Source organism: Chinchilla lanigera, unplaced genomic scaffold (assembly GCF_000276665.1).
Source record: "Chinchilla lanigera isolate Chin_1 unplaced genomic scaffold, ChiLan1.0 scaffold00008, whole genome shotgun sequence".
Lineage (NCBI taxonomy): Eukaryota > Metazoa > Chordata > Mammalia > Rodentia > Chinchillidae > Chinchilla > Chinchilla lanigera.
Window position 1 is genome coordinate 10,060,541 of NW_004955409.1, and position 14,131 is coordinate 10,074,671.

Consider the following 14,131-nt stretch of genomic DNA (forward strand, 5'->3'; position numbering starts at 1 on the left):
AAATTTCCACCACCTCCCAATAGTGCTACATGCCAGTGACAAAGCCTTTACCCAGATAATTATCCTCAAATATTGTAGGCATCTTGGAACAGCACCCCAAAGTCCAAGTTCCTCAATTCTGAATATTAGTACAATTCTTCCACAGATGCATTTCACACTTTACCATCTCAATGCATAACTGCCATAGTTTGACTTGATCGCTGAGGATCACCTGAATCAGGGCTTTGAAGGAAGCACCCAAAAGTCCAATATAATTCTTCATCAAACTCCAGTTCTCATCTGGCTGGATTCACAAACAACTGTTCCTTCTTAAGACTGCTGCCTTTTTTAAAAATTAATTATTAGTACAATTTAAGTATATACAATGGTCATATTCACCACAGAGATTTTGTACCTGTACACGATATACTTTGACTTGTCTTTTTTTTCCTCCTATTCTCCTCCCCTCCCTTTAACCCCTCTTCCCTCTTTATTTACATAGCTTTGTTTCCAGTGTATCCTTCTTTTCTCATTTTTTCTTTTCCCTTCCTTCCTTTCCCCTTCCCCTCTCCTTAGTTCCCTTTTCCTTTTGAACAATTTCTTCCCATTTCACCATATCTCTTATACAATTTGATTCCTATTTGTACCTTCAGTTTCTCACACAATTGAGACAGTATTCATGTCTCATGCAATATTTACATGTGTGTGACTGATTTATTTCACTTAAGAGTATTGTCTCAAGGTCCAGCCATTTAGCAATAGATGTCTCAAGTTTATTCTTCTTTATGGCTGAGTGCTACTCCTTTATAAGTTTTTAAAAACACCTTTTTTATCCATTCACCAGTTGATGGACGTTTGGGTTGCTTCCAATATTTAGCTATTACAAACTGTGCCGCTATAAACATGGGTGTGCATATATCACCTTGGTATGATACTTTTAATTCTTTTTGGAAAATACCAAGAGGAATAGCTGGATCCAATGGGATCTCTAGTCCTAGTTTTTTGAGGAATTTCCACACTGGTTTCCACAGTGGTTGCACTAGTTTATACTCCCACCAGTGGTGAAGAAATGTTCCCTTTTCCCCACAGCCCTGTCAACATTTATTGTTGGACAATATTTTAACAACAGCTATTCTTTCTGTAGTGAGATGGAATCTCAGTGTTGTTTTAATTTGCATCTCTGGAATGATCAGTGATTTGAACATTTTTTTTCCTATATTTATTTCATATATGTATTTGTTCTTTATATGTTCTAGATACTAGTCCTTTGAATAGCAACTGACTGGGATCACAATAGCACTTCTGAACTAAGACCTCCCTTTCTGTGTCTTGTCAGTACCCCAAACGAGATGACTCCCATTAGGGAAAAAAAAAACTGCAGATTGAAATGGTGCCCTTTGGTCCTCCAGCCCTCATTTTATTGTAGGTTTAACAACCTGAGTGATTGATTTAATGGAGCTGCATAGGAAACATAATAGCAATATGCAGAAGAACCACTTACTGCTAGGATTCCATTTAGGAAGTAATTAAACCTTTTAAAGGCCTTTCATCCACTGTAGTGTTGCTGATTGCCTATCCAGAGAGAGTAAATTCAAACATAAACATGAACATTTCACATTAGAGACTAGCACTAGAGCTGCCAGTATTGCAGACTGACAAAGCCATATTCTCAAGTGTCCAGCTTCTGAGTTTGCCTTTTGTTTTAACATCCAAGTGTACCGGCTCAAACCTTTATCCCACTCTAGGCAATCCAGAACCATTGGTGAAATTTGGATTTATCTGTTCTAATAATTTTTAACTGAGAAATTACTGAGTGTCAAGTTCAGGTCCAGGCACTAGAAGTACGGCATGAAAAGCAAGTAAACAAAACTGCTCCCCTCAAGGAGCTGACATTCTGCACACGTGTTTGGGGCATGAGAGTTGGGGAGTGGGTGGGATATCCTGGTGGGTGTACTGCGCAGCCTTCTTCCCTGCGGTCCCTGTACTGTTTCTCTCTGCCCTGATGGGAAATGCCAGTCCCACTTTCTCCACTCCCCACTCGAGCCCCACCAATACATGTACAACAGGCTTTGCAAAGAGATGAAGGCTGAGAAGAGTGGGACCATAGCATAATGAAATGCAAGCAGCAATTTAAAAAGGAATATGTTTTTTTAAAAAAAATTCATTGATCTAAAAAGCCAGTTCCCATTCTCACTGATGACCAGTTTTTATTCTCCCTTCCCTGCGGCTCTTTGGCATCTTCTCCAAGATCTCTCTCCCAAGACCCTTTTCCCAGCTCCTAGTTTTCCCAGCTACCAGCCTCTGACCTTCAGTTTCCTTCTGTTTTTCTCATGCAAAGAAATTCACCCACAGCTTCCGGAATGTGCCCTGGAGTGAAGTGGATGAAGAGAAAGGCTTCACCTTTCCCACCCAAAAAAGTCCACCAAGATATTTTTTAGAACAGAACCATCTTGCCTACCGTGAATTATTCCCCACTCTTGTTATGTAAAAGCCATTGTAGTCTGTTCTAGTTTCAGTAGAATTGATTTTCTCATTGCAGTCAGCCAACATTTGTGGAAAAACAATCTACGGAATGAATTGCTAAAGACTATTCCTACAGCAGAATTTAAGTAGTCTCATTAACACAAACTTAGAAAGATTCCAAACAGGTAAGCAACTCATCCCAGTATACTCAATATTGAACAAGTACAGAGTAAAAAGAGCCTTAGGAAAAAAAAATACTAGATCAGTAGTACACATATTACATCAGAATGACTTCCAAATATATCAAAGATTCATGAAAGAAACACAAACAAGGAACTGTAAAAATAATTCAACATGATTAGAGTTGTTTATAAAAATATTCTTGAGTAGAAAAGACTTCTAGCATAACATCGAATCTAGAAAAATAAAGAAAAAAGTTAGCTATCAGATTACATATAAGTATTAAACTTCCATATAACTATCATAAACTAGCTCAAAAACAGGTGGGAAAACAGCATAACATGTACAACAGATTAAAGTATGATTTCTTCCGTACACTAAGAGCTCAGATCTTATCAAACTGATATAGGACCTCCAAATGATATACGGGAAATATTATAAATCCCAGCCTGTTAGATGTCAGATATGCCAAGTTTGTGTTCTCCAAAATCAAAGAATAAATTCTAGGAACAATGAAGGTTAAGGATAGGAAATTTTACTGAAAGAGAGACAACTCCTGAGACAGACAAGAAGGGACACAGAAAATGGTTTGCCAATGAGCCCACTTCTCAAAGGAAGTTTTATAGAGCAAAATCATGAGGTGGGTACAATGGGGGAAAAAACTATGATCAACCAATAAGATTACAAGTATAGCCACTTAAGGAATGTTGATCCAATGGGGGAGCAAATCATGTAGCAAGTGTACATGGAAAGAACAAGGACCTTTTTTGGAAGAGATGAGTCAGGAGGTCCTGGTCACCCACCTGGATGACTGATGCCTATCTAGACTTCATTAAACCAGGTAATATCGATTATAGTATATTGCTTATCCCTTGGAGAAGTGTGTAGGTCTAGTCATTCAGTCTTTATCTTGAGGCCTAGCCTTCAACGATTGCATGTCCAGCCACAGTTATAATATGTTCTAAACTCCTTTTTTTTTCTTTTTTGTCTTTGTGAGACAGGGTCTCGCTATGCAGTTCAGGCTAAACTTGAGCTCACTTTGTAGCCCAGGCTGTTCTCAAACTCACAACGATCCTCCTGCTTCAGCCTCCTCAGGCGTGCCCCACCACACCCAGCCCTATGTTCTTAACTTCTGCACTGAATCTTTTGAAGGCCTAGCCCTGTCTGACTGCCTCTGAATTTTTACCTAATTTAGCTGTCTACAATAAAAATGAACAATAATTTTTTTAAAAAAACAACCAAAAAATATGAACTGGCAATATAAACACAAACAAAAATAACCACTAATACAAAAAAAAGTTCAGCCTCAGTTATACTTAAATATATAAACATTTTTAAAAAAATAATGTTTTCCACTTCGCATACTGGCAAATACAGTAATACCTGGGTTCACTAACATTTCTTTCTTTTCTTTTCTTTTTTTTTTTTTGAGACAGGGTCTCACTGTACAGTTCAGGCTGGCATTGAGCTCACTTTGTAGCACAGGCTGACCTCAAACTTGCAAGGATCCTCCTGCCCCAGCCTCCTGAGTGCTGGGGTTACAGGTGTGTGCCACCACACCCAGCAACACTTCTGTTCACAAATAATTCAGTTCACAAACAGAAGCTTTCTGCAAAATTTTGCTTCCATTTTTGAACTCTGCGCTGAGTGAACAATGTAACTGTGGCCACCTTCCCCGTATCAACATGAACATGGCCATCTTCCCCAGGGTCATGGAAAGAACTGTGAGCCACCACACTACTGTATATCAAAATACACAATAACTAGTCTTGATAATTAAAGAGGAAATACCATTTTTATACACTATTGGTATGAATATCAAATTTGTGCCAACTCTTTGGTAATTAGGCAATGTCTGATTCAGAAATTTCATTTGCTATTATTTTTCTTGAGATGTGTGTTAAGGGGTGCGTCTTAGTCACTTTCTTCATCACTGGGCTATGATATCCAACACCCACAACTTTAAGGACCTTATTTTGGTGTAAGGTTTCAATCCATGGTTGGCTGGCTCCAGTACAGAAAATGTGTGCTGGAAGGGCGTGACAGAGGAAGAGGTGCTCAACCCACGGGAGCCAGGAAGCAGAGATGAGAACCCAGAGACAAAAATACACCATGTAAGTCATGTTCCCAGTGACCAGCCTCCAACCAGACCCCTCCTCCTACCAGCACATTCAGCTACCAAACTCATCAGTGATCCAGTGACCTTCCATAGACACGAGAATTTGGGGGACATTTTAGATCTAAACCAGAACATTGGGCCCCTGGCTCCCAAAACACTCTTCTCAGTATCATTATGCAAAATGTAATCAGTTCATCTCTAAGAGTCACCAAAGTTTTAAAAGTTCCAATATTGCTGAAAAGTCCAAGTCCAAAGTCTCCTCTGAGACTTAAAGCAAACTCTTAGTTGTGAGCTCTTGTAAAAATCAAAAAGAAAGTTAAATACTTTCAACATTCAGTGGCACAGGATAAACATTCCCATTCCAAAAGGGAAAAAGAGGTGATAAGGAGAACAAAATCTTGGGGAATTAAAATTTGAGAGCAAAATGGCTGGCTCCCACAAAACAACTGTCTAACCAAGCCCCATTCTGCCCTCATCCCCACCCCCTATAAAGAAACAACAAAAGATGCTCGGGGTGCCTATCTCCTCTGAGTCCACTGGCATAATAAACTAGTTCCCTCCACCTTTCTGATAGCCTTTCAGTTCTTTGGTGGTAACAGGTTTACTGCAACAGAGGGAGACAGGAAGAAATGAGAACAAAGCAAGACAAAAATCCTGCAGGACAAATATTAAATCTTGTACTTCTGTGTACAGCACCCATGGCAATTTGTAGCAAGAAGTGAACTCTAAAGGAATCAGGCAGCCCTGCCCTTCCAATTGCAACCCACATGGTTTCTCTGTTCTAGTGATTCCTCTCACTGCCAGAGGCTTTCCTCAACAGAAGATTTACATTACCAGCAACTTCAACTTCCTGGGGCCTCCACTGCACTTTTGGCTTTATTCTCAGAGATTCATACAGAGACCTCTCAGGAACACATTCCCTGGCCTACAAGGCCTTCTTCTGAAAACTGGATGGAAGCCTCCCTGACTAAATAACTCTTGCATTCTGCACACCAGTAAATTCAGCACCATACTGAAAATGCCAAGGTCTGTGCTACCTTGAGTGGTAGCCTGACCCCTTTGACTATAGCTGCTGCAACCTCTACTCAGAGGTTGGATGGCTGAGCATTGTGAAATGAATCACAGGGAACCAATTTCCAGGGCTGCTCTGCTCCAGCAGAGGGCCTAGGGCTGTCTTCTCAAATGAAAGCTTTACAGTTTGTACCCTTGAACTTGCAAAGGTGCAGTCTTGCTGATCCGAGATGCATTCAAGCTCTTTCCTATTGACCCAGTGCAAAGTACTTAGCTTGCTTTTAGTCTTTTTTTTTTTTTTCTTCACTGTTTTCTTTTTTGGTACTGGAAATCAAACTCAGGACCTGGCACTTGCCAGGCAGGCGCTGCACCGCTGAGCTACATCCCCAGCCCTTTAGCTTGTTTTTAATGTGAATCTTTCTAGCAACCATACTTTCCATAGTCTCATCTGCAGCTACTTCCTTTTGGATAAAACTGCAAACCTTTAAATCATTTAACTGCCATTTGCTCCTGATTCTCACTGTAGATCTTGCTTAAAGTAACAAGCACGAATCATACTATAACCTGAATATTAGACACCCCTTGAAATTTCCTCCACCAGATTAGTCTACTGCCCTTAATTTCGGTTTTCCACAAAGTCTCAGGACATGGGCAAAAAGTAGACCATAGCACACATGGCCTCTAATCCAGCTGCCAATGGAGTCCTTGTTCCCACCTGAAACCTCTGGAGCCTGGATTTTACCATCTGTATTTCTTTCAGCATTCTGCTCTACTGAGCTCTGACCAGACTTTCCCATCCAGCTCAGGTTACAGCATTCTAGGGCTTCTCTTGTTAGATCTCCAAACCTTACCAAATTTCCTCCTATAAACCTAGGTTCCTAAGGCTTCTGAAACAGGTAGTTAAGTACAGTCACAGCAATTGTCCCATTCCCAGTACCAAAATCTGTCTTAGTCATTTCCACATCAATACCCAACACCTACAACTTAAAGCAGGAGAGATTTATTTTGGCTCATAGTCTCATCCAGAGTCAGCCGAATTCAAATCAGAAATGGCACAGTGGATAAGCTGGCAGAGGAAAAGGTGCTCGCCCAATGGCTGCTGAGAAGCAGAGAAAGAAGGGAGAAGCCAGAAAGAAGAACATGCTCTTCCAAGTCATGCACCCAGTGACCACCTCTGTCTTGGTTACTTTTCTCTCGTGGCTGAGACAAAATACCTGATGCCCACAATTAAGGAAGGAAAGGCTTATTTAGCTCACAGTTTATGGAGGTTTCAGTCTATACTCAGCTGGCTCCGAGGCAGAGTGGCACATGGCAGAGAGCAACAGTTCATAGTGGCAGAAGACAGCAAAAACAGCAAGAGCAAAAGGGAGGAGTACCAGCAGGGAAAAGCAAGCCTCTTTCCCTCCCTTATATTGTATGCAGGCTACCCACCCCAGGGCAAGTGTAGCACTCACACCCATAATCCCAGCATTGCACCACGGATCAATCATAAACTCTAGAAGCCCGCACCCATGACTGCATGAAGATTTGAGGGGACATTCAGACACAAACCACAGCAACCTCCAACCAGCCCTCACCTCGTACAAAACATTCAGCTATGAACTCATCCATGGGTTAATCCACTGATGAGCACAGCATCCCCATAATCCAATCATCTTTCACAAACATGAGAATTCCAGAACAGGATTTTTTTTGCAGCACTGCTTATCACAGCAACTCAACTATAACATTATCAATAGTCATATTAGGAGGGGCTATGTAAATCATAGTACATTCTTAAAATATAATGCAAAATATGTGCAACCATATTATAGAATGAGTTGGTTACTCTTGAAGTTATATTATAAACATATTTTTAGGTAGGAAAAACAGCAATCCTATTTGCATAAAGAAAAAATGTACACGTTGTCACTTCGGATTTTCAGCCCAAAAAACTGAAATGTATTTAGAAAAAGGTAACTTTCTCTCTGTAAAACTAGCTCTTGTGTCTCTATGAAATTCTTATTTGACTAAGTAAAAAAAAGAAATTGATGTCCTACTTACCCTAGGGCTATATTTAAGTTCCATGGAGGCTTGGAAAAGTTGGAAAGGCTTCAGGATCTAGCCACACCGGCATCCATTGGTCATCTTTTCCTTGCATCTGGTTTTCCTGATCATTTCATCAAGGCCTGATATTAGGTGGCACCCACCAGTACAGAAATAGAATGTTTCTACCAATTGTTAAAATTGTGGAACTCTTCTACACCAGGCAGTGAACAGAGCACCCCCACCCCAGCACTCTACCCCACCCACCGAACCCAGCTACTCCAACTCTCCTCCCTCTTGGGAGCTTCTCATAACTGCCCCACTGTCTGAAGATTGCCAGACCCAGCAGGTCTTCCAGGAACCTGCCCCAGAGACACAGCCAGCCAGGGTACATGCCCTACCACTGCCAAATATTACTGAATGTTCAACCCCTCAAAATAACACAAAAATAATCCATTGATAAGAAAGACCTAGGCTAATTGCTTACTGCAGTATAGAGAACACTACCTTAGTGGGGAGATGAAGGATTAGTAGCAGTGATTTGGAGTTTAAAGAATAGGCAAGGTATTTATGGGACTTGGGGTTTGGGATTTAAGGCAAGTCTTCCAATAAGAGGATGGATTGTTGAGAACAGATTATGATGTAATAATGAAGTATTAGTATGTACAGCAAAGTAAATCTTGAGATAAGGGCTTTAAACAGTCCTGGAATGTAAAATGTCATTTGATACTATTAAATACTTAGATAGTTACTTAAATGGGTATTTTTGGTGTTTTGTTTGTTTGCTTGTTTTGGTCTTTTTGTCCGAGTTTCACTATGCAGTTCAGGCTGGCCTTGAACTCACTTTGTAGCCCAAGCTGGCCTCAAACTCACAGTAATCCTCCTGCCTCAGCCTCCCGAGTGCTGGGATTACAGGTGTGCGCCACCACAGCCAGCTTCACTGGAGTGGTTTTTAAGAAATTTTTGAAATAGACAATGTAGTTGTTTATAATTTATCTTTCTTGTGTTTCCTGAGATAATAGAGCTACACTGATGAAAAAGATAAAGTAGAAAAATTATGTTAATGTACAAGGCATGTTGTTTCTACATTGATTGTTTCAGTTCTGGGTTCTTTCTTAAGCCTGAGCTGACGAGTGGATCCCTTAATAAAGCACGGTCAGTTCAGACCTTCACCATTCCTTGAGTAGACACAATTGTACATCATGTTTCTGGAGATGATCTCAATATTATCAATGTCAAATTTTTCTATTCTGTTGTTAGATAATCAATTATTGGATCATTTGATGGGTCAGTGACTGTACAATAAGACTTAGAATATTACTCATCTGAATACTGCAGGGCAAGAAAAAGGTTATGTTAAGAGCTTTTAGTCAATATTTCAAGCAAAAGCCAACAGCACTCAAATTAAACAGAAAAAAATAGATCTCACCCCCATTCTAAAGCCTGCAGAGCCAACTATGGATGATTAGCCAATTTACCTAATTTTGTAATTTCTTAGTTTGCTTCCTGAAGCTTTTTAATAGCATTAAAGATCTCAGAGAGTCTGCAGTAATGTAATGATAACATTCTTCCTTAAAGACATTATAAGACACCCTAAAGAGGCCAACATTTTATCTGAAGTGCTCCATACTGAACCAAGGTCTTCCAATTCCACAAACCTCTTACACACAAAGTTCTATATCTTTGGCATAACTGTCTAGCTCTCTCTGCACCATAGCATGCAGTGTTTCCCTACCGTCTAGACCTCTTGAAACATGAAGTAACAATATTTAAAGAGAATGAAAGATCAATTCAAAATTCTCCTGGAGTATTTAGGAGTTCAATTTTCTAGTCAAAATCCAAGGATTTTTTTCTATATTTCAGTTTTCTAACAATACCTTATGCTAAGAAAGAAACACATGGACCAAAATGGACTCTGTATTAGGATACTAAGAACTATTTTGAAGGTAAGAATCAGTTGGCTAAAATAACAAGTACCTATTTTCAAAGTAGTGGCCAGTAGATTTCTGTTCACAAATCCAATATGTTATAAAGCATCCTTGATGGCCCAGTTTTAGGCAAAATACCCTCTAAGGAATAAGCAAATAGGGTTCTGACATTTTGGCACCATGAATCAAAAATGGGGGCTGGGGATTTAGCTCAACAGCATAGCACCTGCCTGGCAAGCACAAGGTCATGAGTTCCATTCGTGGTACTGGAAAAAAAAAAAAAAAAAACCCGAACTAAAAAATGAATCTAAAATGATGTAGCATCAGGTAATCAAGTTTGTAGTAGCACAGCAAATAAGACACAATCAATCTTGTAAGATCTATAAAAGTGAGACAGCTCTCAAAAATATGCCAATCTGGCTAAGGTTGTAGCTCAGTAGTAGAGCACTTACCTAGCACGCATGAGGCCCTAGGTTCCATCAGCAGTCACACACACACACACACACACACACACACACACACACACAAACACAGAGTATACCACCTCTTCCCTGATTCTCTCTAGCCTCTATTTCTTTGAAATTTCAATTACAAAGCTAATTCCCATGAAAAGTCCCCAAGTATTATTTGGGTAGAAACAAAAATATCTTCTTCTAGATAAGACATAACAGAGGGTTTTAGATTTATAGCTGTGTAGTGCTTGTCATCTAAAAACCCAATTGAATCTCATTACAGAGAAAAGCCAAGTGATTCATTATAGGAAACTAGTACCAAAGGAAGACAGATACCTCACAAAGGAAAATGTATATAGATAGAAAACAGTCAATCTTTTGACTGAGTCAGGCAGTTCACAAGTAAATTTTAGCCAAATATTGGACTAAGCATGACAAACAAAATTTAAGAATAAAGCCTTATAAATTTCATAGGCATAGACAGCCTTATAAGAGCAAAAGAGGAGGTAAAATAGCTAGAAAAATAATGAACAAAAGTGTTAAAGCATGATAATATGTGGTTATATTCTGTGGATCTCATGCAGTCGTTTGCTTTATCTGGAAGTTTTGAGTGTATTTTACCTTCTTCCAAAGACCATCTGCTTGTGGAAAGTTCCCAAGAATTCTCAGCTTGAGGTCTCTTGCAATAACTATATTTTAAGAATTCAAGGGTAGTTTATGCTATATAATTGAGAGGTGTGAATTGATGGAACAATTCTTTGGAGTTTCACTACTGTGCTAGATATTAATACGTCGTGTCTAGCACACTTTTCCATTAGGGTTCAAGAGATGCCTCATTTGCATTTATTACAAAAGACCAAGTCTCCAGGTTTTAAATCCAATAAGAAATAAATGCTTAGGAAAGGTTAAATTTGGGGTGATAAAGGTGGGTATGCTACATGAAGCCCCTGTATTATTTGGTGTCACTACTTGTGATACAATGAACTCCAGAATTGGAAGTGATATTACCAGATGCATGGCTTGCCTGTTAATGAAATCCAGAAAAAAACTGAGTCTCTCAGCTCAAGAGTCTCTAAGAAATTTGTCAATTTTAGTTTCAGAAATTCCATTTGTACTTTCTGTCATTCCTGAAGATTTTGTGTAATATAGACAGTGGAGTTTCTGTGTAAGCGACAGGAGTTTTATAGAACTCTTTTAACAGTCTCAGAAAGTAGACTGAGATTAGAGACGCTGGTTGGAATTCCCCAAGTAAAAACACAAAACCAAATATTAGTTTCGGTTCATAACAATCTGAAAACAGTATTTTACTTCTGTTTAGAATACAAAAAGTTCAAGAACGTCACTGTTTTCTCTGCAAGTTTGGTTTCAGCAAACAATATACTGCTTTGTTCCTGAATTTATGACTTGTTCCCTACCATTTAGAGCACGTGGGGCTACTTGGACCAGGTTTTAACCCTTCAGCTTCTGTTGTAGTTTGAGGGTTTTTGCAAGGGTAACAATATAATACAGGACACGTATTTTATAAGATTATTTATAATAGTCAACCAGAGAATCATATACAAAACAGAGTGCAGGAAATCTGTCCACACACTAAAGACCAAAGAATCCAGCTGAGGGTCTGAATCCCACAATAATGTCCTGCATGAGTGCAGTTGAAGAGCCCATAACAGTGCCTCCCACGAGTCCAACTGCAGACCTAGAGCTCATAACAATGTCTCATGCAAGCCTGTTACACAGATCTATGCTGAGAATGCCCAAAGGTCAGTGGGGGAAGCTAGAAAGTCTACGCCAGCAGGATGAAGGATCTGTGCTAGCAGGCTGAGGGAGCTGCACTGGAGCCAGGAAGCGACACAATGCTCAAAGTGAGGACCACTTCCCCAAAGTGAGCCATAGCCATTCTCAGCCACAACGAGATCCGGAGCTCCTCCTCCGATGAGAACAGCCAAGTTCATCAGGAAAGCCATCATGACAAACTCCTCCAGAAAAACCAACAGCTCCCTATAGCTGAGCAGCTCCTCACCAGCTTCCAACAGGCTCCCAACAGCCTCTCTTCAGCTTCTTTCATTCTGCCTCTCATGCTGCCAGCAACAACACTCAGGTGAGCCTCCCACACCCAGCACCGTGCTGGTTCAGTTCAGTTAGGTGTTATAAGTTGACCAGCAGTTATAAATCCATCACAGCCTCCAACCCTTCAGCTTGTACCAGGTACAGGGTTACCAGCCCATTAATCAAGGCAGCTAGGGCTGTGGCCAGAATTTCAAGGGACCAGCACTTGCCAACTAATATGCAGTATTTCAATAATGGTGATGCCATATGTACTGAGTCTGTGGTCTCACAACATTGTAGAATGAAGTTTGTGAACCAAAGGAGGAGGGTAGGGGAGATTTATTGGAAAGAAGAAGGTAGAAAAATGAGAGGGAGTGGAAAGGGGGAGGAAGAGGATAAGAAGAAGGAAGAAAGAGGAGCTGCTCCTGGATTTCCAGGAGGGGTTCTGAGTGAGCAACTGCTGAGGTTCTTTGTCAAGGATATTTTATATGGCAAAATCACAACTTAGATAGCTATGGGTCAAACTACAATCAACCTGTAGGATCACAAGTATAGTTGTTGAGCTAATATTGATCCAACAGGGAAGCAAGGCATGTAGCAAGGGTGTATGGCAAGCACCATTAACTTTAGCTTATCCGTAATCTCTAATGTAGAAAGAACAAAGGCCTTCCTGGAAAGTGATGGGAGTATCCAGATGTCCGGCTCATCACCCGCCTATGCATCCGATGCCCTATCTAGGCTCACTGGACCATGTGGTGATGACTGTAGTATAATCTCAAATGCCGTTTATCTCTAAGGAGGTTTGCAGGCCTGTCTACTCTGTCTCCATCCTGAGGTCTAGTTCTTTTCACATTCACCTCCAGCCACAATTCTGGTGTGTCTCATCTTCCGTGCGGACTCCCTCGAGGGCCCAAACCTTCTTTGACTACCTATTGATTTCTATCTAACTTAGCTGTCTATACCATTATGATCACTTGTTCAGGCAGTTAAATGCCTTGGAGTGAATTTGAATCCTGAATTGAACCTACATATGAAGCTCAGAGGAACATTTAAGGAATTTATCTGCAGTTAATCTCTTAGGTGAGAATAATTGGTACATGAAAAGACTCTCCCAGTCTCCCACCTCTTTGGAACTTTGATAGACTCCCTTAATTTTTGCAAGTCACTATTTAGATCACTGGCAGAGTAACAGATCAAGTTGGTAGCATGGGACAGGAATAACTCCATTATGCTATCATTCATAAGAAAACCATCTGCTACCTAGTATGGCTTGAAGAATATGGAGAGTCATTGTCACGAAGTCCCAAACTGAAGCAAGGTCTGGTTTTTTGTCCTGGTATCCACAAAGGGCAAGGTAGAAACACTAGCATGTCCTGCAAATAAACCGAACAACCTAAGGAATATTTCTGTTGCTTATAGCAGTTTTATGTAAATTTTATAGGTATTGTTTCATGTGTTTAGATACATTGATTGTGTTTACATTATTTTTGCAAAACATGGTCTTGGATTTGGAAAAAAAAATAGCTAGCTTTAAGAAATATTATTGGGACAGCTGATAAGATTTAAATTTTGTATCAAGGCTAAATTTCCTGACTTTGAGCATTGCCCTGTGGTTCTATTAGACAAACTGAAGTACTGGGAAAGGATTGTTAGAAACTCTCAAAGGGTTCAAGAAAAAAAATTTTCTGTGTAGGTGTGTGTATCCACATATATCTATCTGTATCTATAGACCTACATCTAGAAATAGAGATAGAGATAGAGTATAAGTATAGATATATGGAGAAGGAGAGAGAGAAAAAAATATCAAGCAAATATGCTAAATTGTAAATAATTGTTGAATCTTGGCAAATGATATGTAATGTTCACTATATTATTCTTTCAATTTTCCTATAAATTTGAAATTATAAATAAAAAGCTATAGAAATATA

The 14,131-nt window shown here is 39.8% G+C and overlaps 1 long non-coding RNA gene across 3 annotated transcripts in view; it reads right to left on the reverse strand.

Moving 5' to 3' along the window:
• LOC102006426 overlaps positions 1–8,354 on the reverse strand; it is a 192,035-nt gene extending 183,681 nt beyond the window's left edge. For all 3 annotated transcript variants that reach the window (XR_001232613.1, XR_001232612.1, XR_001232611.1), the window contains exons 1-2: positions 8,285–8,354; positions 7,796–7,920 (exon numbers count right to left, since the gene is read on the reverse strand). This is a non-coding gene — a long non-coding RNA (uncharacterized LOC102006426). The remainder of the gene's footprint in view (positions 1–7,795; positions 7,921–8,284) is intronic.
• Positions 8,355–14,131: the final 5,777 nt, after the last annotated feature.